This window comes from Triticum aestivum, chromosome 4B (assembly GCF_018294505.1).
Source record: "Triticum aestivum cultivar Chinese Spring chromosome 4B, IWGSC CS RefSeq v2.1, whole genome shotgun sequence".
Classification (NCBI taxonomy): domain Eukaryota; kingdom Viridiplantae; phylum Streptophyta; class Magnoliopsida; order Poales; family Poaceae; genus Triticum; species Triticum aestivum.
Window position 1 is genome coordinate 642,038,074 of NC_057804.1, and position 23,700 is coordinate 642,061,773.

Sequence of the window (23,700 nt, forward strand, 5' to 3'; positions counted from 1 at the left end):
TGGCGTGTGCACTGCTGAGCTAAGTACTCACGTAACACAACAATGGAGATGGAGAGTTTGTTGGGATTGTTTTCTCCAACCAATTCAACGGCATACCTATTCTAGGCAAGTTAGCTACTATACTAGTTTATTGTACATCAGCGACTATCTTTCTAATCGAGAAACTAACGACTTCCTTTTTCTTTTTTTTTTTTGCGATGAAGCGGGAGCTTTATAACTCGGGTAATAGGAACACAATCCACAGCCAAAGGGACGGAGCATCCTGCAACCACAAACCGGTGGGGATCTTTTGATCTAGGGTTCTTGAGAGAAATTTATCCATCTCTGCGATCTGTTTGACGAGCTTGGTCGAGCAGATTCTCAAGAGTTTTTAAGCCTAAGTTTGCATCATCATCATCATCATCATCATCATCTGGCTGCTCGATGTACAACTACATTGCTCGCGAGGCTAAGCTGAGGACAGAATCCTACTTGGCCAAGATAAGGCATTACTGGTGGACGTCCACCGAGGCTCACAGGAGCGGTGCCGGTGTCGGTGCTTGTGCCAAAAAAGAGGAGGCCACTTCCAGCTTGGAGGATGACGACCAAGGAGGAAGGTTGTACGTGGCTGTAAGGAGGGGTGAAGAGGATGGCAGTGGCAGAGGAAGGAAGCTGTATGTGGCCATCAGAAAGGATGAAGAGGATGGCAGGTCCAACCTCCTGTGGGCCTCCCGGAACCTCCTCGCTAGCGGCGACAAGCTCATCCTGCTGCACGTCCACAAGCCTGCCAACAAAATTATGATTGGTAAGGATGTCATTGTGGTGGATTCTCGTAATCTTGTTTGCCCCCACCCATTTTACTTTGTTTTAGCAGTAATTTCCTATAGAGGTCGAGTTACATGGAACCTCTTATCATCACCCCCATTGTTTTGAGATTTGTGATCTCCAACTAACTCGCTTCATGAAAATTTCTCCTTTTTGTTTCTCTCAAATGAAATAACATATGGACTTCAAACCTTGTAGATCAAACAAACTTTAGAACTTCAATGTGTGAAAAAACTTTCGGATTTTTGTTTCGATATAAATATACAAAATGAGATTTTTTTGTTAAAAAATTATTCTATGCATTTAAAAATGCATGAAAAAAATCTGAAATCTTTTCCCCACATTCTTGTTATAATGTTATATTATCCTGCAAAATTGAAGTTTATATGTTGTTTCATTTGACTTCTGTATGGATCTTGATGCTGAAACGGATGGCTAAGATAAGGGATACCATGTACCTCGACCTACAGAAAAACCACACTCTTATTTTAGTTTTTGTTTGATCCGCTTTTACCTTTTTGTATCTAATTTTTTACAGCATCGATATACTGAGCCTACATAAAACGGGGCAGTTTCTTATTCGCATCAATTCTGAGTTTCTTGTTATTCCTATCAGCATTTCACAAGTAACTTCTGTCGTTGTTCCCCATCTCTTAAGCCATGTTATTTTTCCTTCCCCGGATAATCATTTCTACAAAAACGATACAGTTGACGAAACGAAATTACTCCCTCCGTCTCATAATATAAGAGCGTTTTTGATACTGGTATAAAAAAGGCTCTTATATTATGTGGCGGAGGGAGTAGTACGTAGCAAAGGTCTTCTTCTTATGCTGTTGTTTTCATTTTCTGCAGTAATTATATGGGGCATGCTATTTTTCGGCCGGATGATAAACCTAGAAGATTGACTGCCAGGGCTGAGCCTTTGCCACAAGCCTCATGTTGCATCGCAGCGCTTTGCAACAACAGCCTTGTTATAATCCTTGAACAGTTATTTTTTACATTTCTTCCTGTGTCCAATCAGCTCGCTAAGCCTTTGCAACAAGTCTCGTGTTACATTCAGCGCTTTGCAACACGAGCCTTGTTCCAATCCACCTAGAAGAGAGTTTTTTTTCGGTTTTTTTTTGCACGGTCTATCACGTAGTTTGTGTTGTGCTTGTGTGTCTTGCAACAAGGGTCATGTTGCTGCTGACGGCTCGGTCAGGGGAACGTGGGGTGCAGACGATGCGGCGGACATTTCGTGGCCAATCGGTTGGTTGATGAGAAGCATTCCCATAATTGTGTTGCTGTTGTGCTGTTACCAAGGTTATCTTTTCCGGTCAGAATTTTCGAAAACTATCCGGTTACTGGAAATCTCGTCTGCATATATTATTATCATAAACCTGGATGTAGGGAGGGCAAACTATTGCGTGGACGTAGGTCGACGTGCCAGCACCTCGATTACGCAAGATTTATTTGGTGCCGCAGGATTACACAAGGTTGATGCAAGCCAGCTGCAGGAGAGGGAGCTCCAGGCATATAGGAAGTCTGAGAAGGAGGAGATGAACACAATTTTAGACCGGTACCTCGATTTCTGCATATCTTATCTCAAGGTCAGCTAAACCAATTCCATTATGAAAATCATGCACATATATAATCCACTTTGTGGTTGCTCTTCTAGTTCAACTCATCCCATATATAATTGTTCTTTGAACAAATTTACAGTCTCAAGCTGAAGCAATGGTGGTCGAGAGTAACAGCCCTGCGAGTGGCATCGTCAAGCTGATTGATCAGAGTCACATCACAAACCTTGTCATGGGAACATCTTCCATCTCACCGTAAGTCCAAACTAAATACAGCTTCATAACGAGGTTTCATCGATAAACACGCAAATCAAAATTGTTCACTGACTGCACCGTTGATGTATATACACTAGAGCAAAGCACTGTGCTAATTATGTAATTATATGCTCGGGTCGAGTCATTGTATATGTAAATTCCTATTTCTTATGAATGTCGATTCTATTCTAACAAGCTAGCGGCGATGAAATAGGCGGAATAACAATAATTAGTATGGTAGCACTAACTACTTGATTTAAAACAGTGACCTTTGTAAGTCGTCATACAGCCCAATTTTATTTTCTTTGTTGTGCAGTATTACTTATTAGCAAATGACAATCAAAGTTGACATTAAACTCCCAAAACAAACTACTAGTACGTCCTTATTGATTGCATCTTCCTCTGTCTAAAGTCAGTAAGCTTTACTAACTACCAACCCCCCCTCTGTCTAAACTCCAAAGTACAAGTCACACCCTGCAGTTAATAATCTAATTTATTATGTTGATTGTGAATCTTTCATGAACAGGAAGAGGAAAGTACCAAAATCAAAAGTCGCAGCCATCGTGCATCTACAGGCTAAACCATATTGCCAGATCTTCTATATTTGCAACGAAACTCTTGCTTGTTCTAGGTATGACTGCATGTAGCCCTCAAGATTACATGAAGCAAATACTGCATAAAATTGCAAATTTCAGCTCGAGCGACTACCCTAAGTTTCCAGCTCACAAAACAATGGTGCTATGGTTCATCATTTTTTAGGGAGGCCACTCAGCTTTCTACAAAAGTAGAGTCACCCCGAAGCAGCTGCACCAACACTGATTCGCGACTCGAGTTCCCTAAAAGATGCCAATCACTATCACCAGGGTATACAGGTTTCTTAGGCTCCACAGATCAACAAGCCCATCAACGACAGTCCAAGCAGCCAGTTAGCTATACATATCCCTGGTTAGGATCGACAACAGACAGTGCAGAAAACATATCAGGTGCAAGGCAGCGGTCAATTGATATGAGACTAACAGGTTTCTCCCTAAATTCCAGCCAGCAAAGCACTGGAGGACCCTCAATGGCTCTGCAGGATTTAAATACTATGAATGATTCACCGTTACATGTTTCGATTGCCAGCTCTAAAGAACATCGACACTCTATGGTAAGCCACATTAATTGGACTGAGCAGAGTTCTCTACCGAGTCATAATAATCTTATGGATGTGTGTACATGGTACAGTAATTTTGTGTCTATCCGTACCCTACATATGGATACATACACTATAGGAGAACTATTCTTCCATTATCTAAAACCAAAAACTGTTAGGAAATCAAGTACTATGTTTTAAATATGAATATGCACTATAGGCTAGGAATGTTATAGGCAGTTTTCATTCATGTATTCCACTGACAGTAACCGAAAAATAAAGGCAAATGACATCCATGTTGCATTTAATGTTAGAACTACGATTCAAGGGTACACGTGTAGAGAAAAATGTCTGACAACAAAATGTGTGCATCTTTATAGTCACCTTTAACCAGTAGTCTATCTAATGTTTGACACTAGCACCGTGGAAAATTCCTCTTTGCTAAAACTTATTGATATTGCTCTAACATCTTAATTTTGGTCGACCAACCAAGGCCCGTTGTTTTCCTCTTAGTTGTAATACCTAATGTTTTATACCTGAATTCAAAGAGAACATAATGTTTTATAGGTAAAAACTAGTGTGCAGCTTGATGTGTTTGAGCAACTACACCGAGTCCGCAATGAACTGGAGAGCTCGAAAAGAGAAGCATCCGAGGGCCAGCAGAAAGCCGCGAGGAATCTGTTTGAAGCTTCTATGACGGTATGTTATTTGAAACATTCACATGCCTTTAGCTATCCATTGTTGATGCCTAATCTACCGTATTTTCCCAACTCTCTTCTCTAAACACATAGCATTTATGTTACCCTAGTGCATCTGTCTTCAACTAAGCAAACTTTTCCTTGCAGTTCAAAGCACGGGAGAATGCACTCCGCAAAGAAAAAAGAGAGGTAGAGGATAGACTGACGAGAGAAAACACTGGACTCAGAAAAGAACACCTTTATATATGCAAAGAGCTACAAAAGGCAAATGAGCAAAGAGCAGAACTGGAGAACAGTGTATTTGGCCCTACTAGTGATGTTGCCTTAACAGAGTTCAGCTACACAGAGATAAATGAAGCGACGGCCAACTTTGATGACTCCAGAAAGATTGGGGTTGGTGGGTGTGCAACCGTCTACAAAGGATTTCTACGACATACTACGGTAGCCATAAAGAAATTCAACCGCGAAGGCACAACAGGAGATAAAGAGTTTAATGATGAGGTATTTTTCATCATTAAGGGTAAGACGTGTTGTCAGATGAAAACAACTAAAACGGTGCATCTAAATATGTGACTTTCTAATATATTACAGGTAGAAACACTTCGTATGATGAGGCATCCGAACCTTGTGACCCTAATAGGAGTGTGCATGGAGGCCAAAGCGTTGATTTTTGAATTCTCGTCGAATGGAAGCCTAGAGGATTGTCTGCAGTGCGATGACCAAAGGGAGGTACTCTCATGGAGAATGTGCATCAAAATCGCTGCCGATATCTGCACAGGACTTATCTTCCTCCACTCCAACAAACCAAGAGGCATTGCACATGGTGATCTCAAGCCTGACAATGTCCTTCTCGACGCAAGCTTCGTTTGCAAACTGGCAGACTTTGGGATCTCTCATCACTTGAATGTAACAAACACCACTATCACCCCATATCACCGAACAAACCAACTCAAGGGCACCATGGGATACATGGACCCGGCATACATTGCCTCAGGGGAGCTCACAGCACAGTATGACGTCTACTCCTATGGAGTAGTGTTAATGCGATTGCTAACTAATAAGAGCCCCCTAGGTCTCCCGCATGTTGTGGAGGCAGCCATTAGAGAAGGCACGTTGCGACATCTAATTGATACTTCTGCTGGGGAATGGCCACTTGGGTGTGCTGAAGAGTTGGCAAGACTAGCACTGCGTTGTTGCCAGTTAGAACGAAAGGAGCGGCCTAATCTTGCAAAGGAGGTTTGGGGTGTCTTGCAAGCTATAATGAACTGTCAAGACCAAAAATATGGGCCACCGATGTTTTTCATTTGTCCAATGACACAGGTACATTAACTAAACAAAGAAATGAAACACCAGAATCATGCGATACCAGTCGCACAAACAGTTACCTTTTTTCCCGCCGAGTGGATTTTCTACTCCCGGTTGCACCTACACCCCCATGAGCAGTAAATTCGAAAGAAAAAACTACAATTTTTTTCTAAAAAATCTGAAATTTTAGGACATAAACATGACCAAACATTTGATGTTCTTGCAATGTTTCAACCATAAAAATATTCGAAGGACCTTCAACCAAGAAAACAAAATCAGTGTAGAAAGTTTTATGCACTTTTGAGCAGTAATTTTGTTTTGATTTTTTGGTGAGGGCTCCCCATTTTATTTGTGGCTGAAACAAAATCAGTGTAGAAAGTTTTATGCACTTTTGAGCAGTAATTTTGTTTTGATTTTTTGGTGAGGGCTCCCCATTTTATTTGTGGCTGAAACAAAATCAGTGTAGAAAGTTTTATGCACTTTTGAGCAGTAAAATGTTTGATTTCCTGAAATTTCATATTTGTTTTTAATTTTTTCAAAATTACCATTCACCTGGGTGCACCTACACCCGGGAGTAGCCACACCTTTCTCTTGCCCGATTAAGCACTTGCAACCTTTAATCAGTCACTGAATTAGTTTGGTAACGTTGCATCCTTACATAATGTTTTCAGGAGATCATGAGGGATCCACACATTGCTGCTGATGGATTCACATATGAAGGTGATGCCATAAAGGACTGGTTTCAAATGGGGAACAAAATTTCCCCCATGGCCTACGTCAACTTCGCGCACCATGAGTTGATACCAAACAATGCCCTTCGTTTTGCAACTCAAGAATGGAAAAAGCGACAACAACTGTAACATTTTAAGCTTCCATTTTATTTATATGATGCCATGTATTATGATGTGAAATGAATGACTCTTATATTAAGTGCGTACAGACAACTTTTTACTATGCCTTGTTAATTAGAAGTTGCCATTTCCTGATTGTTTATGACCACAAATGAGGAATTATGCACATGCTTTCTGTTACATGTGATTGGGAATTGAATTCATGCTCCAACCAGTTGCTTCAAAAGTACGAACTGATGGAGGGAGGCAGGTAATTTATTCCTTAGACGTGGGATCGATGTAGGCTGCAGAATCGTTTTATTTAATTCCGTGTTAGCAGGGTCTTGAACTCAAGACCTCTTGGCTTGGATACCATATTGAATTCAGGCTCCAGCCAGTTGCTCCAAAAGTCCAAACTGATGAAGAGAGGTGGACAATATATTTCAACAGAATGAACTGGCATGGTGGGTATTCAAGTTGAATAAAAAGGTAATGTGCATACCCATTATAATCCCCCATCGTTGGCTTCTGCGAAGCTAGGGGTTACGACAAATCAGCACAATCTTTATAAAAACACAGTGGATTAGGAATCAGATAAACTAGAAGTTGGATGGTTGAGCTTATGCAGCTTATAAAGATGGGGTTGGTTACATCAGAAATTAGCTATGAATGTTGGATCCCAGCCGTAGATACTGGGACCGTATGCTGCCATTTTATAAGAGATAATGGGTACTGCCATGTTGGTGGGAACTGCACGAGCAAAGTCATTTAGCTGCCCATGTTGCCCGCTTCAACTTCCGAAGTAAACTACGGAGCATAGTGACAAGGGAATGCCCACCAAGGAGGCCCATGACGACTAGGGCCGGTCCTGAGGTTTCGGTGGCCCGGTGCAAAACTAGAACCCAGGGCCCCTAAGTAAACAATCAATAATAATAAATATAAATTTTATGTGACTCTTACCAATAGACACTTAAAAGTGTATCCAATAGCTATATTTGTATCAACAAACAATTACATTTGAGCCCCTAGTTGTGTCATACCGTGTGTTTTGCCCCTAAATTCAAAAAACCCTCGCTTCTGCCCAAGCTCGTTCGCTCTTCTTATGCTTTTGCCCTTTGACCTTTTGACCTTAACTTTGGAAACTTCATAATGAATTCACACTAACTCAAGAAAATGCATATAAGATATCAAAATGTTTGGAAAACATCACCTATATGTAAATGTCATTTGCATTCATGACAAAAGTGTCGAAAAGTCCTCATCTCAGTTTGAGCTCATATGATGTCAGCATGAATAGTAAAATCCAAAAAAAATTGAATTATTTTTCTGGCAAACATTGACTAATGCTTGGAGCACTTATAAAGTTTCACCAGGGGCCGATAATCATGGAAGTCGTGGCTTTGGAGAATCAATTTTCCTTTTTTCCATGACTTCCACGAACGTCATTTCCTCATGAAGTTTGCAATCTCTCAAAAAATTTGTCAATGTTTGCCACAGAAAAAGTTCAATTTTTTTAAATTTGTTTTCAATTTTTTTCATCATTTACTATCAACGCTGACACCATATGAGCTCAAACTGAGATAGGGACTTTTCAGCACTTTTGTCATGAATGCAAATGACATGCACATATAGGTGATGTTTTCCCGAACATTTTGATATCTTATTTGCATTTTTGTGAGTTAGTATGAATTCGTTATGAAGTTTTCAAAGTTGCAGTCAAATGGTCAATGGGCAAAAGTATAAGAGGAGCAAACGAGCTTGGATAAAAATGAGGGTTTTTTGAATTTAGGGGCAAAACACACGGGTGTGACGCAACTAGGGGTTCAAATGTAATTGTCCCTTGTATCAAACATATGTATGCCGGCTTAGGGAGAGCACCTAGCTCAATATATGGCTTGAAGATGTGCCAAACAAAGAAATTGTTAATTCTTCTGGACCAAGACATAAATCCAGCTTGTATGCTTGTCACGTTAACATTAGGTCTGTGTTCACAATAATTTTGAGGTCTGTACGGATGCTTTGTGTATTTTAGCTAGGTTCCTATAATTTTACCTACGTGAAAACCCAATAATATACATCGGGTTATACTAGGAGAGAGTTAGGACCAAAAAGAATCGAGGCTGAAATAAGTAAGTTGCTCTTGGGGGAATTATACTGCTATCTTGACAATACTGAGGCTGAAAGTTTACCTGATGAAGGCATGATGATGTATATTATGCAAGTTTATTCTTGTAGACTCGTGTTGGACCTCCAAGCGCAGAGTTCTGTAAGACAGTAGCAATTTCCCCTCAAGTGGATGACCTAAGGTTTATCAATCCATGGGAGGCGTAGGATGAAGATGGTCTCTCTCAAACAATCCTGCAACCAAATACAAGAAATCTCTTGTGTACCCAACACATCCAACACAATGGCAAATTGTATAGGTGAACTAGTTTGACGAAGAGATAGTGATAAAAGTGTAATATGGATGGTAGAAATATATTTTTATAATCTGAATAAATAAAAACAGCAAGGTAGCAATTGATAAAACGGAGCACAAACGGTATTGCAATGATTGAAAATAAGGCCTAGAGTCCGTACTTTCACTAGTGCAATCTCTCAACAATGCTAATCTACTTGGATCAAATAACCATCCCTCAATGTGTGATGAAGAATCACTCCAAAGTTCCTATCTAGCGGAGAATATAAGAAGAAATTGTTTGTATTGTACGAAACCACCTCAAAGCTATTCTTTCGATCAATCTATCCTAGAGTTCATACTAAAATAACACAAAGCTATTCTTTCCGATCAATCTAACCAAGAGTTTATAATAAAATAACACCATATGATACACATCAACCAACTCTAATGTCACCTAGATACTCCAATGTCACCGCGAGTATCCGCGAGTTGATTATGCGATATGCATCAAACAATTTCAGATTCATAATACTCAAACCCAACACAAAGAACCTCAAAGAGTGCCCCAAGATTTCTACCGGAGAAAAAAAGACGAGAATGTGCATCGACCCCTATGCATAGATTACCCCAATGTCACCTCGGGAATCCACGAGTTGAGTGCCAAAGCACATATCAAGTGAATCAATATGATACCCCATTGTCACCATGGGTATTCATAGCAAGACATCCGTCAAGTGTTCTCAAATCTATAAAAGTATTCAATCCGATAAAACAAAATCTCAAAGGGAAAACTCAATTCATCACAAGATAGAGAGCGGAAAACACCATATGATCCGACTATATTAACAAAGCCCGCGATACATTAAGATCGTGACATCAAGAACACGAGAGAGAGAGAGAGAGAGAGAGAGAGAGAGAGAGATTGAACACATAGTAACTAGTACAAACCCTCAGCCCCGAGGGTGGACTACTCCCTCCTCATCATGGTGGCCGCTGGGATGATGAAGATGGCCACCGGAGATGGTGGCCGCAGGGTGCCAGAACGGGGTCTAGATTGTTTTTTCGTGGCTACAGAGGCTTGCGGCGGCGGGACTTCTGATATAGGGTTATTTCTGATGGTTTCTCTATTTATAGGATTTTTGGCGTTGGAATCACACTAAGATGGGCCTCGAGGTGAGCACAACCCACCGGGGCAAGCCCGGCCCCTGAGGCGCGCCCCGGTGTCTTGTGCCCTATTCCTTCACCTTCTGGTGCTTCCACGAAGCTTCGGGGGTCTCTTTTGTTCCAAAAAAATCATCACAAAGTTTCAGCTCATTTGGAGAACTTTCATTTTTGCACAAGAAACAACACCACGGTAGTTCTACTGAAAACAACACTAGTCTGGGTTAGTTCCATGCAAATCATATCAAAACCATATAAAATTATTGTAAACATGGCATGAATACTTCATAAATTATAGATACATTTGAGGCGTATCACATAACGACTAACATGTCATTAACAAAACAATTGGTTGCAGTTGATTAACCAAGAAAATCCGAGATATTTATCATACATGTCCGAAATTATAGACATTGGTGGATCTGTTTTTTTAGAACTAAGTAGGAAAAACTACTCAGGGGAGCTGAGCCATTCAGCCTACATTAGTGCAGTAAGGCTATCAGGTACTCTCGCGATCAGCAGTTGGTCTCCAGTACGCTTCGCTTCTGCATCCAGGCCATGGGCGAGGAAGTTACCACAACGTCTGACCCATCTAATACTGCATGATGGGAAGACAGCTGGCTAGCTCGTAGCAACAACATAACCAAGAGCCCCTACAATTCGGATACCAAGGATAACAACGGCAGGTCACGTCGCAACAAGCATAAACACCGCATTAACGATGATAAGACTGAAGATACAGCAGTCAATGCCAGATTCAGAGGCTCTAAACCTGGTCAGCAGAAGAAGCCATTCAAAAGAAACCCTCAGGGCCCATCCAACTTAGACCGGATACTCGATCGCTCGTGCCAGATACACGGCACACCCGAACAACCAGCCAATCACACCAACAGGGATTGTTGGGTGTTCAAGCAGGCAGGCAAGTTAAGTGCCGAGACCAGAGACAAGGGGCTACATAGTGATGACGAGGAGGGGCCCCGGCCGCCGAACAACAAAGGACAGAAGGGATTTCCCCGCAAGTTCGGACGTTGAACATGATATACGCAACCCACATCCCCAAAAGGGAGCGGAAGCGTGCTCTCAAGGACGTCTATGCGCTGGAGCCAGTCGCCCCAAAGTTCAACCCATGGTCCTCCTGCCCGACCACCTTCGATCGACGAGACCATCCCACCAACATCCGTCACGGCGGATTCGCCGCACTGGTCCTACACCCAATTATCGACGGATTCCACCTTACTAGAGTCCTAATGGACGGCAGCAGTAGCCTGAACCTGCTTTACCAGGACACAGTGCGAAAAATGGGCATCGATCCTTCAAGGATTAAACCCACAAAGACAACCTTCAAAGGTGTCATACCAGGGGTAGAAGCCAGCTGTACAGGCTCGATCAAACTCGAAGTAGTCTTCGGATCCCCGGATAACTTCCGGAGCGAGGAGTTAATCTTCGACATAGTCCCATTCCGCAGCGGCTATCACGCCCTGCTCGGGCGAACCGCATTTGCCAAATTCAATGCGGTGCCGCACTACGCATATCTCAAGCTCAAGATGCCAGGACCTCGCGGAGTCATCACAGTAAACGGAAACACCGAACGCTCTCTCCGAACGGAGAAGCACACAGCGGCCCTGGCAGCGGAAGTACAGAGTAGCCTCTCAAGGCAGTTCTCCAATCCAGGTGCCAAACGTCCGGACAACGTCAAGCGAGCCCGAAGTAACCTACAACAAATCCCGCTGGCACGTTCCGAGCAAGCATAGCAGTGCGGCCCCAACCCCGGCCCCCGTCAAACGGTGATACTGGTACCATGCGTACATAATTACGCCTTAGAGATACCATGGGCATAAGGGGAGGGGCACAACAACGGCATGCCCAGAATGCGGCTCAACCGCACTAAGGGGCTCCCTATTTCGTTGTTTTCCTTTTCACACACTTTCAGGACCCAACTATTCGGAAGGCTTGTCCGGCAATACTCTCGCCGAACCAACGATGCAATAGCCAGGGAGGAAGCAAGCCACGTCAAAAGTCCAGGTGGTCTCTATAATGAGTTTAATACCTGTTTCTCTTACAATCCTGCAGCTTGCCCCTGAAGGGGAATATGTCAAATACTCCCATCTCTTGCTTACCGCACTTTTTGTACCGTTCTGCTTTCGTAGCAGCCCTTTTTTAAACAATACATAGCTCTTACCTATTATTGTACTTATCTATTTTTATATGCAAATATGTTCAGTCATGACACTATGCAACCGTACACTTTGGTACGGATAATACACCAGGGGCTTACAACACCCCATAACGTGGTGTGAGAAGACCGAACACTCTAACAAGTGCGGCACCCCGAACTTATAGCACTATATGCATCGGCTCCGAATCATGTCTTTGGTCAATAGTTGGGTTTGCCCGGCTCCCATGATTTGGTACCTTACGTTCCGCATTGTTGGCTAAGGTAGCGCTGGGAGAACTACTGCGATTGTGCCCCAGTTGAGCTGGGTTAACACCTCAGTAGAGAAAGCTAAAACTGACTGTCATGATAGTGCGAGAGACCGGTCGCTGTTCGCGAGGTTTTTTCGAGTCCTTAAAGACTTATGCCGCTTCAAGCGAGGAACCGGACTTATCCAGCCTAGGCGTGGATAGCGCCCCGAACTCGGTCTTCCGAATACTAGGGGCCTCGCCGAAATTTAAAATTACAGAATTCTATGGCTAAGTGAGAGTGATAAAGCATTATAAGTCCGATGGCCTAGTTCGCTGTGCTGAACGCCTCCCTAGATGGACCCAAGATTGGGAACAAGAGCGCTCAGGTTTATCCCGAACACCCCAGCACTCGTGGCATGGGGGTCGAAGCTGACGACTTGCATCTCTCAGATTTGATAAACGGCCGCACAGAAGGTAATATTTTAAATTAACTAGCGTTGCTTAACGCATATGAACAAAGCTTCAGCGTACAGGATAACAAATGCGAGTTTACTCAAAAATTACATCTTTGGAGCACTCATCCGCTATGCGGAGGGCACCCTTCAGAACGCCATTGTAATACATCTCGGGCGTACGATACTCCTTGCCCGGCGGTGGCGCGTCCGTCAACAGCTTCTCCGCGTCTAGCTTGCCCCAGTGCACCTTAGCATGGGCAAGGGCCCGACGGGCACCTTCAATACAAACGGAGCGCTTGACGACCTCAATTCACGGACACACGTCAACCAGCCGCCGCACCAGACCGAAGTAGCACCCAGGCATGACTTCTCTAGGCCACAGCCGAGCTATGAGGCCCTTCATGGCCTGTTCGGCCACCTTATGGAGCTCAACCATCTGCTTCAGTTGGTCGCTCAGGGGCACCGGATGTTCGGCCTCAGCATACTGAGACCAAAACACTTTTTCCGTTGAGCTCCCCTCTTCGGCTCGGTAGTATGCGGCGGCATTAGACACACTACAGGGCAGATCGGCGAACGCTCCTGGAGAGCTCCGGATTCGGGTAAGTAGCAGATAATTAAACTTTATATTTTTGCTTTGCATAAAGAATGCCTTACCCGCCTCTATCTTCTTCATCGCCTCGATCTCCTGAAGGGCCTTCTGGGCTTCGGCCTTAGCTGTCTTGGCACTCTCAAGAGCCAAGGCAAGCTCGGACTCTCGAGTCTTCGAGTCACGCTCCAAACTCTCGTGTTTTTCCACGAGAGCCTGGAGCTCTTGCCGCACATCCGTCACCCGCGCCTCCTGCTTCTCTCGCTCGGTGCGCTCCAAGGCTGCACTCTTTTCGGCCTTCGAAACCGCCTCTTTCAGGGTCGCCACCTCGGTCGTGGCTCCTGCAACATTAACGTTGGTCCTATTATTGTTATGCAATCAAGTATGTCTATATAAATTTACAGGAGGTGCTACGTACCCTCTTTATCCTCGAGCTGCTTCTTGGCATGGCCGAGCTCACTCTCGGACCGCTCGAGGCTTTCCTTCAAGGCATTAACTTCCGCAGTCAGTGCGGCAGAGGTCAGCAACGCAGCCTGCATTCCCATATTGACATATTTCTATTAGACTCCTGCGTATATCTTTTAAGATCCTCAGTTCGGCTTTTCTTTCCGAACACCGAACTAAGCATCAGGGGCTACTGTCTATGCGGTAACATTTTTTATATATGTTTTTGAACACATACCTCAAAGCCCGTTAACAGGCTTATGCAGGCTTCCGTCAGCCCGCTCTTGGTGGACTGAACCTTCTGAATCACCGCACTCATAACAGTGCGGTGTTCTTCGTCGATAGAGGCGCCGTTGAGCGCCTCCAGCAAATTATCTGGCGCCTCCGGGTGGACGGAAGTCGCCGGCATCGCGGACTTGCCCTTCTTATGAAGGCGCCACCTGTCGGGCTCTAGAACCACTGATGGTTCCGGAGCAGTGTCCGGCCCAGGGCCGGACTTAGATCCCTCCGGGGCTTTACCCCCTTTGGGTTGGGAGTCCAGAAGGTCACCTTGTGGTGCTTCCAGGACCACCTCCTCCTGGTTTTGTCCCCTACGGGACTCCACCTCCGCGCTGTCTGTAGGGAGAGGGGAGGAGGCCGTCGGAAGTGAAGTGCTATTCACATCCGACGAATTCAGAGATCTGCTCGACGAATCGCCAAGCTGAGCTCTGGGCGGACTGTATGATTAGCTTTGGCGTTAGAAGCTATCAAATAATAAAGGAGTGCAATAAGTCATTCGGGTAACTGGACACTTACGATTTTGCCAGGGGCTTGACCCTGGAGGGCCAGTCCTCCTCACCGTCTTCGGCGTCGGGGGCGTAGTCCGGCAGAAGGGGCTTCCCCTTCTTGGACCCTCCAGCTTTCCCAGTTGGGGCGGCCTTTCTCTTCTCCTCCCCCCCCCCGTTGGAGGGGGAGATGCATCTTCTTCTTCCTCCTCCTCCTCATCTTCGGAGGCAGAGGGTGCGTTGGAGCCGTCGGGCAAATCCGACGACACCGGGCGCCAGGAACTCTTTCGGGTCCCCGTGGCCTTCGGGTGCCGGAACCAGTAGCTTCGCTAAGTGTGCGTCTACTGGGCCTTCAGGCAAAGGGGTCGGACAGTCAAACTATACGGATGTCCTCTTCCAATCCTGTCAAAGGAACGGGAGTTTAGATCCCACATAAGGTCACACTGTGAAATTCGGATATCCCGTAAGGGACTAAAGGTAAGCTTACTTCGGAGGCTTGACGTTTGGCGCAGAACCCACGATCCTCGGTGACGGGAGGGGAGACCTCGGAGCTTTTGAAAAGCACCTTCCAGGCGTCCTCGTGCTTCGTTTCGAAGAGCCGGGATAGAGTCTGGTGCCGGGACGGGTCGAACTCCCACAAATTGAAGTCCCGTCGTTGACACGAGAGGATCCGGCGGAAGAGCATGACCTAGACCATGTTGACAAGTTTGACCTTCTTGGTCACCAGGTCTCGGACGCAGGTTTGGAGTCCGGTCACCTCTTCTGGATTGCCCCACGACAGGCCCGTCTCTTTCCAAGATGTGAGCCGGGTGGGGATGCCGGATCGAAATTCAGGGGCCGCTGCCCATTTAGGTTCACGCGGCTCGGTGATATAAAACCACCCAGATTGCCACCCTTTGATGGTTTCCATGAAGGCACCCTCGAGCCAGGTGACGTTGGCTATCTTGCCCACCATGGCGCCTCCGCATTCCACCTGTCGGCCTTGCACGACCTTCGGCTTGACGCTGAAGATCTTCAGCCATAGGACAAAGTGGGGCTGGATGCGGAAGAAGGCCTCGCACACGATGATAAACACCGAGATATTGAGGATGAAGTTCGGGGCCATATCGTGGAAGTCTAGGCCGTAGTAGAACATGAGCCCCTGGACGAACGGGTGAAGAGGAAAACCCAGTCCATGGAGGAAATGGGGAAGAAAAACAACCCTCTCATGGGGCCTGGGGGTGGGGATGAGTTGCCCCGCATCTGGGAGCCGGTGCGCGATGTCGTTGGACAAGTATCCTGCCTTCCTCAGGTTTTTGATTTGTCCCTCCGTGACGGAGGAGGCCATCCATCTACCTCCCGCTCCTGACATGGTTGTAGAAGGTTGAGGTGGGAACTGCTGGCTTGGGCGCTGGAGCTCGAGCGTGCAGGGACGGATAAGCAGAGGAGGAAGAGGGCGTGAATGGAAAGGGCGGATTCTTATCCCCTTATATGGGCGGCCAAAACTACGAGCCCCCACCGGCCTAATAAAACTCGCTTATCCCCCAAGTGCCGCGGTTAATGGCGCGGTTGGGTTACCCACACCCGTATTGATGAGAATCCCGGAATAAGGGGACACAATCTCTTCTTTGACAAGATGTGCCAGGGAAACCGCCTCGCTAAACGCGCTGAGGTGGAACAATAAAATGAATAAAGAGCCTGGCTGTGGCATGATGTCGCGCCACGGAATACGTCAGCAGATCCGATTGATACGAATATTATTCTCTCTACGAAGGAATGTGGAACTTATTTTGCAGAGCCGGACACTACCCCGGTGCTCAACATCTTCTATGAAATATTCGGAGGAGGAACCCGCCTTGCAATGCCGAAGAAAACTTGTGCGCCGGACTCGTCGTCATTGAAGCCTGGTTCAGGGGCTACTGAGGGAGTCCTGGATTAGGGGGTGTCCGGATGGCCGGACTAAGACCTTTGGCCGGACTCCCGGACCATGAAGATACAAGATTGAAGACTCCGTCCCGTGTCCGGATGGGACTTTCCTTGGCGTGGAAGGCAAGCTTGGTGATACTCCTCCCATTGTAACCGACTCTGTGTAACCCTAGCCCTCTCCGATGTCTATATAAACCGGAGAGTTTTAGTCCGTAGGACGAACATCAATCATACCATAGGCTAGATTCTAGGGTTTAGCCACTCCGATCTCGTGGTAGATCTACTCTTGTACTACCCATATCATCAATATTAATCAAGCAGGAGTAGGGTTTTACCTCCATCGAGAGGGCCCGAACCTGGGTAAAAACATCGTGTCCCTTGTCTCCTGTTACCATCCGCCTAGACGCACAGTTCGGGGCCCCTTACCCGAGATCCGCCGGTTTTGACACCGACAACGGCCATGGCCTTCTTGATGTCCATGGTCAGAGCATAGAATGGTGACCGTGAAGGGGCATCACCGAACCATGGCCTTCCTTGGCAATTATGTGGTAGTCCATATCAAGTACTATTGGCCCTTCGAAGAACTCTGCGATAGTGTACAGTCCAACCAGAACTGCCCGGGCCTCTGCCTCCTCTGCATTGCTACTCGTCGACATATGTTTACAGGTAGACACAAGGACTAAGCCTCGGGAGTCGCAGGCGACAATCCCTATCGCATTTTGTCCAGAATTAGCAAACAACAAAGCGTCGTAATTGATTTTTACAACCCCTTATGCTGGTGGAAACCACTGTGTGTTCAGAGTTGCGGCCACAAATGGCATCTTCATGCTCACCAACATTCTTCACATGCCTTGGTTCGCTGGTCACTTCACAGTCCCTTAACTCCTCCTCGTACTTAATTAAAAACTGAGCCGATCCCAAGATAGATTCTTTTCCAGTACCTGGGGTATAGTCCTCTCGCAAAAACTAGCAACGCCATATAGCAGCAGCAAAAAATTTTGACGCATGTCCTCTGACTCAGTGTCCAGCAGGATCTATAGCCAATGCTCTCCAATGAACCAGAATTTCTCCTTTGGTGGTAGGCTCCAATTCTCCCACAAAGAAAATCTTAGGTCCCTACTCTTTGTGCATGCTATCATAGCATGGTATTCATCTTCAGCTCCATTACCATAAAGGTTGCGAGTCTCATCAACCTCCAATGTTCTTTTCCATTTGTTTCTCTTAGTGGCCAGTGTGTTGGTGGCATTTCTCCATCCTAAAATGCGTACTTTCCTGGGTACCTTCGCTTTCCAAATTAGATCCCATATGTTGCAGTCATTTGAATCCTTAGAGGAACTTGGGGGTTTGGCTGATTCACACGAATGAGAAGCCATAGCTAGGTTATATGCACTCTTGGCTGAGAATATACCTTTCCTCTTATAGTGCAACATAATACGGTCTTCCGCACCTGACTCCGGAATGGACAGTTTGCAAATTTCATCCGCATCAAAAGGGTGAAAATCTACCTGATTAGCCCCTCGTTCCACTCCTTTCTCTCTGGATGCATGAGTTGATTAACCCAACGTAATCTAGACCGCCTGACAAAAGTTGCCATCATGAGACCCTCTTTTCTTCGGAACCACTGGTCTCTCTGGATGTGAATACTTTTGCCATCGCCCACCCACCAGATAAGGCTCTCCAAATGGGCGAAGCCTCTGACACAAAGACTGTCAAGGATGTTCCCATTAGGATAGTACTTGGATTTTAGGACTCTCACACGCAGGCTCTCCAGATTTTAGATGAGTCTCCATCCCTGCTTCGTTAGTAGAGCCTGGTTAAAGAGATGCATATCTATGAACCCAATACCCCCACCACCTTTCGGTTTTATCATCCTATCCCAAGACATCCAATGCACCTTCCGTTGTCCATCTTCCTCTCCCCACTAGAATTCTCTAATCATCTGTTCATATTTCTCACAAAATCCCCTGGATAGCATGAAAACACTCATGGTGTACACAGGGAGGGATTGTACCACCGATTTGACATGGACCTCTTTAGCTGCATAGGACATCAACTTTTCCGACCAGTCGATGTATCTCTTCCCAAACCTGTCCATAATTGGCTAAATTGTCATCCTTCATTCTTCCCTCTAGCGTTGGCAACCCGAGATATTTACTTTCAAGGAGTCTGATTGTACACCCAAGGTATTTTGATGCCTTCTCCCGTGGTGGCCGGACACACCTCACTAAAGAGGAGCGAACATTTACTCTCACTTAGGAGCTGGCCAGTACACTTCTAGAATGTGTCTAGAACTCTCTTAATGGTGGCGGCTTGCTCCACTGTGGCCTTAAATAAATCAGGTTATTCTCGCAATCTTTATGGGAGTCAAGTTGTTATCTGCAATATCCTTTTTAAAAAGATGCACTAATCTGTCAGCAACGAACCATAATAGATATGGGCTGAGGGGATCTCCTTGGCGTAGACCTCTAGCTAGAGGGATTAAACGAATCTAGAAGGTCCCCATTTGTAACGCTTCGGATTCAATGCGCCAGGGGTCTTCCAGTTATTCGCCGTCGTTGTCATGTCATTTGCTTGCATGTTGCATTTTGGCATGTCATCATCTGCATTTCATCCGCATGTTTTTCAAACCTTGCATGCGTTCGGGTTCCCCCGGTTCTCTCCATTGTCCGTTTAGAGCACAGACACACTTGCACGCGCCGGTCGCCCCTCTCAGACCTTGTTTCGGAGCGGGTGTTAAACATTCTCGGAATGGACCGACATTTGCCAAGCGGCCTTGGTATAGCACCGGTAGACCGCCTGTCAAGATTCGTGCCATTTGGAGGTCGCTTGATACTCCAACGGTTAACCGCGTAGCCCGAACCCCCTCTCTGTTTGAAGCCCAGCCCCTCTTCACCACAGCCCATGAGCCCATCCAAACCCCCTCCATGCTCTCCGTCGTTCGATCACGATCGTGTGGGCGAAAACCGCTCCCCATTTGGAGTCTCCTAGCTCCCTCTAGCTATAAATTAGCCCCTCCCCCCGAGATTCGCGGATGAATTCCACCCTAACCCTAGTCTCCTCCTTCCTCCCACCGCCGGACACGTCCACCCCGCGCCCGGACATGTCCAGCCGCTGCCCCGTCGAATCCGCCGCCGCCACGTGTCCCTGCCGGCCTCCTCTCTCTCCCCGCGCCGCCGCGGCCCGCCAAGCCCACGGCAGGCCCGCCCCGGGCCGCGACCGGGCCCGAGCTTCCCCGCACCCCCTGCGCCGCCCGGCTCCCTCTGCTCCGCGCCGCCTCCATCGACCCTCGCCGTCGGCGACCCCCGCGCCTCCGCCGCCTTGCTGGTGAGCTTCGCCGCGGCTGCCCAACGCCATCCGCGGACCCTGCTGCCGTTCCTCGCTCCCCGCCGCCTCAGGCGCCGTCGTTCGCCGCCGGGCGCCTCACCGCCGAGCACCGGCGCCTCCCCAACGACCGTCGCCGTCCTGCCGGCGCGCCTCCTGCGTCCCGCTGCCGGAACGCCGCCGACTCCGCCACCCCGTCGCCGGATCCGGACGGGTGGGATGAGATCCACCCACCCCGGAACCAAACGCGCCCGCACCCCCGTCCCGGATCCCGCCGTCCCGCGTTGACTTTGTCCCGTGAGGTGATTTTCTTCTAAGTCCCTGTAAATCTCATGATATGTGTGCATCTTTGACCTGCTGTAACTTCGTGCTCGTTGCTTCGTTTGGTGCATGTAGTATATAAAAATGTTCATTGTGAGATGCTCCACATTTTCTTACATTGTGCCATGTTTGTTTGAGTTCATCTTGATGCCCGAATCATCATTGCAAGAGTGTTATATGATGTTAATCTGCTGAAACTGTTATAACTTGGTGATTTCACATTTTTGTTGCATTTGATGTGAGCATCCTATTAGAATGAGCTCTACATGTGTTTTGAACTACATCATGCCATATTTACATAGGTGCAATTCATGTATTTTTGTGAGTCTTGTAGTGAGTGCATCAAGCTTGTTAAGTAGGGTACTTTCTGTTGCTGTTTTGCTAGGCTGAAACTGTTACATCATGATGCTATGTAAACCTGCTGCTACAAGTCATTCTATGCATAATATGGAGTTGTTCACTAAGGGTGTTTTGTTATACATGTCATGCTATCTCCATCCGTGCCCCTGGTTGTATTTATAGCCTGCTGTTGCTTGTTGTAATCTTGCTCTCATTTTGCTAAATAATGTTGCTGTCAGCCTGTTAACATTAAGTTCAGTTTTGCCATGAGCTTTGCTAGTGATCCATGCACCCTATGAACTTGTTCTTGCCATCCTTAGCTTCCTAAATATGTCATCTTACGGTTTGTTGCCTTTTCATGACATTTGATGCTCTGTGGTGAGTGGTACAAGCTCACCAACATGCCTACTTATTATTGTTCCTGCCATGTTTGAATCTGTCATATCATTTGCCATGTTTACATGGGTGCCATCATATCTTCTGATCCTTTTTGGCTCATAGTCAGTAAAGGACGTTTGTTCTATGCATTTATTAGTATCATGCCATTCCTTAAGTTTCTATGAGAAGTTCCTGTAGCATGTTGTTTGATAGCTCTAAACATTGCAACCTGATATTATTTCTGCTAAGCCTGTAAACTGTTATTATTTGCAATCTTGCCATGTCTTTTTGAGCATGTTCTAGTGTTTTCTGGTGATAGCTCAGTGTTCATGTTTTGTTATGCTTTACCTGTACATCATGCCCATGCCTTTTGTTATCATGTTGAGGTGTTGTAGCATGTTGTTTTGATGCTTGCAATATGCCTAGTTGCTGTTTTTGACAGCTTGTCCTTTAAACTTGTATAGAGTGTATGTGTTGAACCGTTTCTCCGTTTTGCATGTGCTTTATATGAAACTTGATTGATTTTGCATGAAGTTCATATTATCATGTTGCATCCTTGTTTTGAGGTGTTTGCTTGATGTTTGTATGCATTTTGCATCAATGCCATGTTAACTTGTTTTGCTCATATCTTCTAGGACGTAGCTCCGAACTAAATGAACTTTATATGTAACTTGATTAGAATTTTGTGTAGATCCTCTTGGTGCATCTTAACTTGCTGTTTAACAATTTGAACATAAGGTTTATTCAGATCTAGACCAATTTCGCAATTTGCATATGAGGACTTACCGGATTTGTTATAGGTTGTTTCTGGCCTCATTTAAACTTGCGTTGATATGTTGCTCTTGTATGCATCATCTCTTGCCATGAGTAGCTTCTTGTAGTCTTGTCTTGCATCATACTTGGTTGAGCATCATGTCATGTATATGTGTGGTGTGTTTACCATGTTGTGTGCTTCTTCTCGATAGTTCCCGTTTCGTTGTGATCGTGAGGATTCGTTCGTCTACGCTTGGTTCGTCTTCGTGGCTTCATCTTCTTCATGGACGCGTTCTTCTTCCTTGCGGGGCTTCAGGCAAGATGACCGCTACCTTAGATCTCACTACTATCGTTGCTATGCTAGTTGCTTCGTTCTATCGCTTTGCTGTGCTACCTATCACTTGCTCTTCAAGCCTCCCAAATTGCCATGTCATCCTCTAACCTTTTCACCCTTCCTAGCAAACCGTTGCTTGGCTGTGTTACCGCTTTTGCTCAGCCCCTCTTATAGCGTTGTTAGTTGCATGTGAAGTTGAAGATCGCTCCATGGTGGACAGGATTATGTTGGGATATCACAATATCTCTTATTTAATTAACGCATCTATATATTTGGTAAAGGGTGGAAAGCTCGGCCTTATGCCTGGTGTTTTTTTCCACTCTTGCCGCCCTAGTTTCCATCATATCGGTATTATGTTCCTGGATTTTGCGTCCCTAACGCGGTTGGGTGATTTATGGGACCCCCTTGACAGTTCGCCTTGAATAAAACTCCTCCAGCAAGGTCCAACATTGGTTTTACCATTTGCCTACCACCTATACCTTTCCCTTGGGAGTAATTAACCCAAGGGTCATCTTTATTTTAGCCCCCCCGGGCCAGTGCTTCTCTAAGTGCTGGTCCGAACTAAGCAACCTGCGGGGCCACCTTGGGGAAACTCGAAGTCTGGTTTTACTCGGAGCTTGACTTATCCGGTGTTGCCCTGAGAACGAGATATGTGCAGCTCCTATCGGGATTGTTGGCGCATCGGGCGGCTTTGATGGTCTTGTTTTATCATTGTCGAAATGTCTTGTAACCGGGATTCCGAGACTGATCGGGTCTTCCTGGGAGAAGGAATATACTTTGTTGATCGCGAGAGCTTATCATGGGCTAAGTTGGCACACCCCTGCAGGGTATAAACTTTCGAGAGCCGTGCCTGCAGTTATGTGGCAAATGGGAATTTTTAATGTCCGGTTGTAGATAACTTGACACCAGATTCGAATTAAAATGCATCAACCGCGTGTGTAGCCGTGATGGTCTATTTTCGACGGAGTCCGGGAAGTGAACGCGGTCTTTGGGTTATGTTTGACGTAAGTAGGAGTTCAGGATCACTTCTTGATCATTGCTAGCTTCACGACCGTTCCATTTGCTCTCTTCTCACTCTTATTTGCGTATGTTAGCCACCATATATGCTTAGTCGCTGCTGCAACCTCACCACTTTACCCTTTCCTTTCCCATTAAGCTTTGCTAGTCTTGATACCCATGGTAATGGGATTGCTAAGTCCTCATGGCTCACAGATTACTACAACAACAGTTGCAGGTACAGGTTATGCGATGATCATGACGCGAGAGCGATGTTTGCTTGTTTTGGAGTTCTTCTTCTGCTTCTTATTTGATCAGGGGATATGTTCCAAGTCGGCAGCCTGGGCTAGCAGGGTGGATGTCGTTTGATTTTCTGTTTGTGTTTCATCCGTAGTCGGATGGTGCTCTTATGTAAGATGATGTTGTATTCATGTGGCATTGGATGCCTTATGTATGTATCCCTATCTATTATGTATTGTTGATGTAATGATATCCACCTTGCAAAAGCGACTTCAAGATGCGCTTCTATCCTTGGTGGGACCTTCGAGTTCCCTTA

General features: G+C 45.9%; 1 pseudogene; it reads left to right on the forward strand.

Annotated features, from left to right (window-relative positions):
- Positions 1-264: 264 nt before the first annotated feature.
- On the forward strand, positions 265-6,613 carry LOC123089537 (U-box domain-containing protein 36-like; annotated as a pseudogene).
- The last annotated feature ends 17,087 nt before the right edge of the window (positions 6,614-23,700 follow it).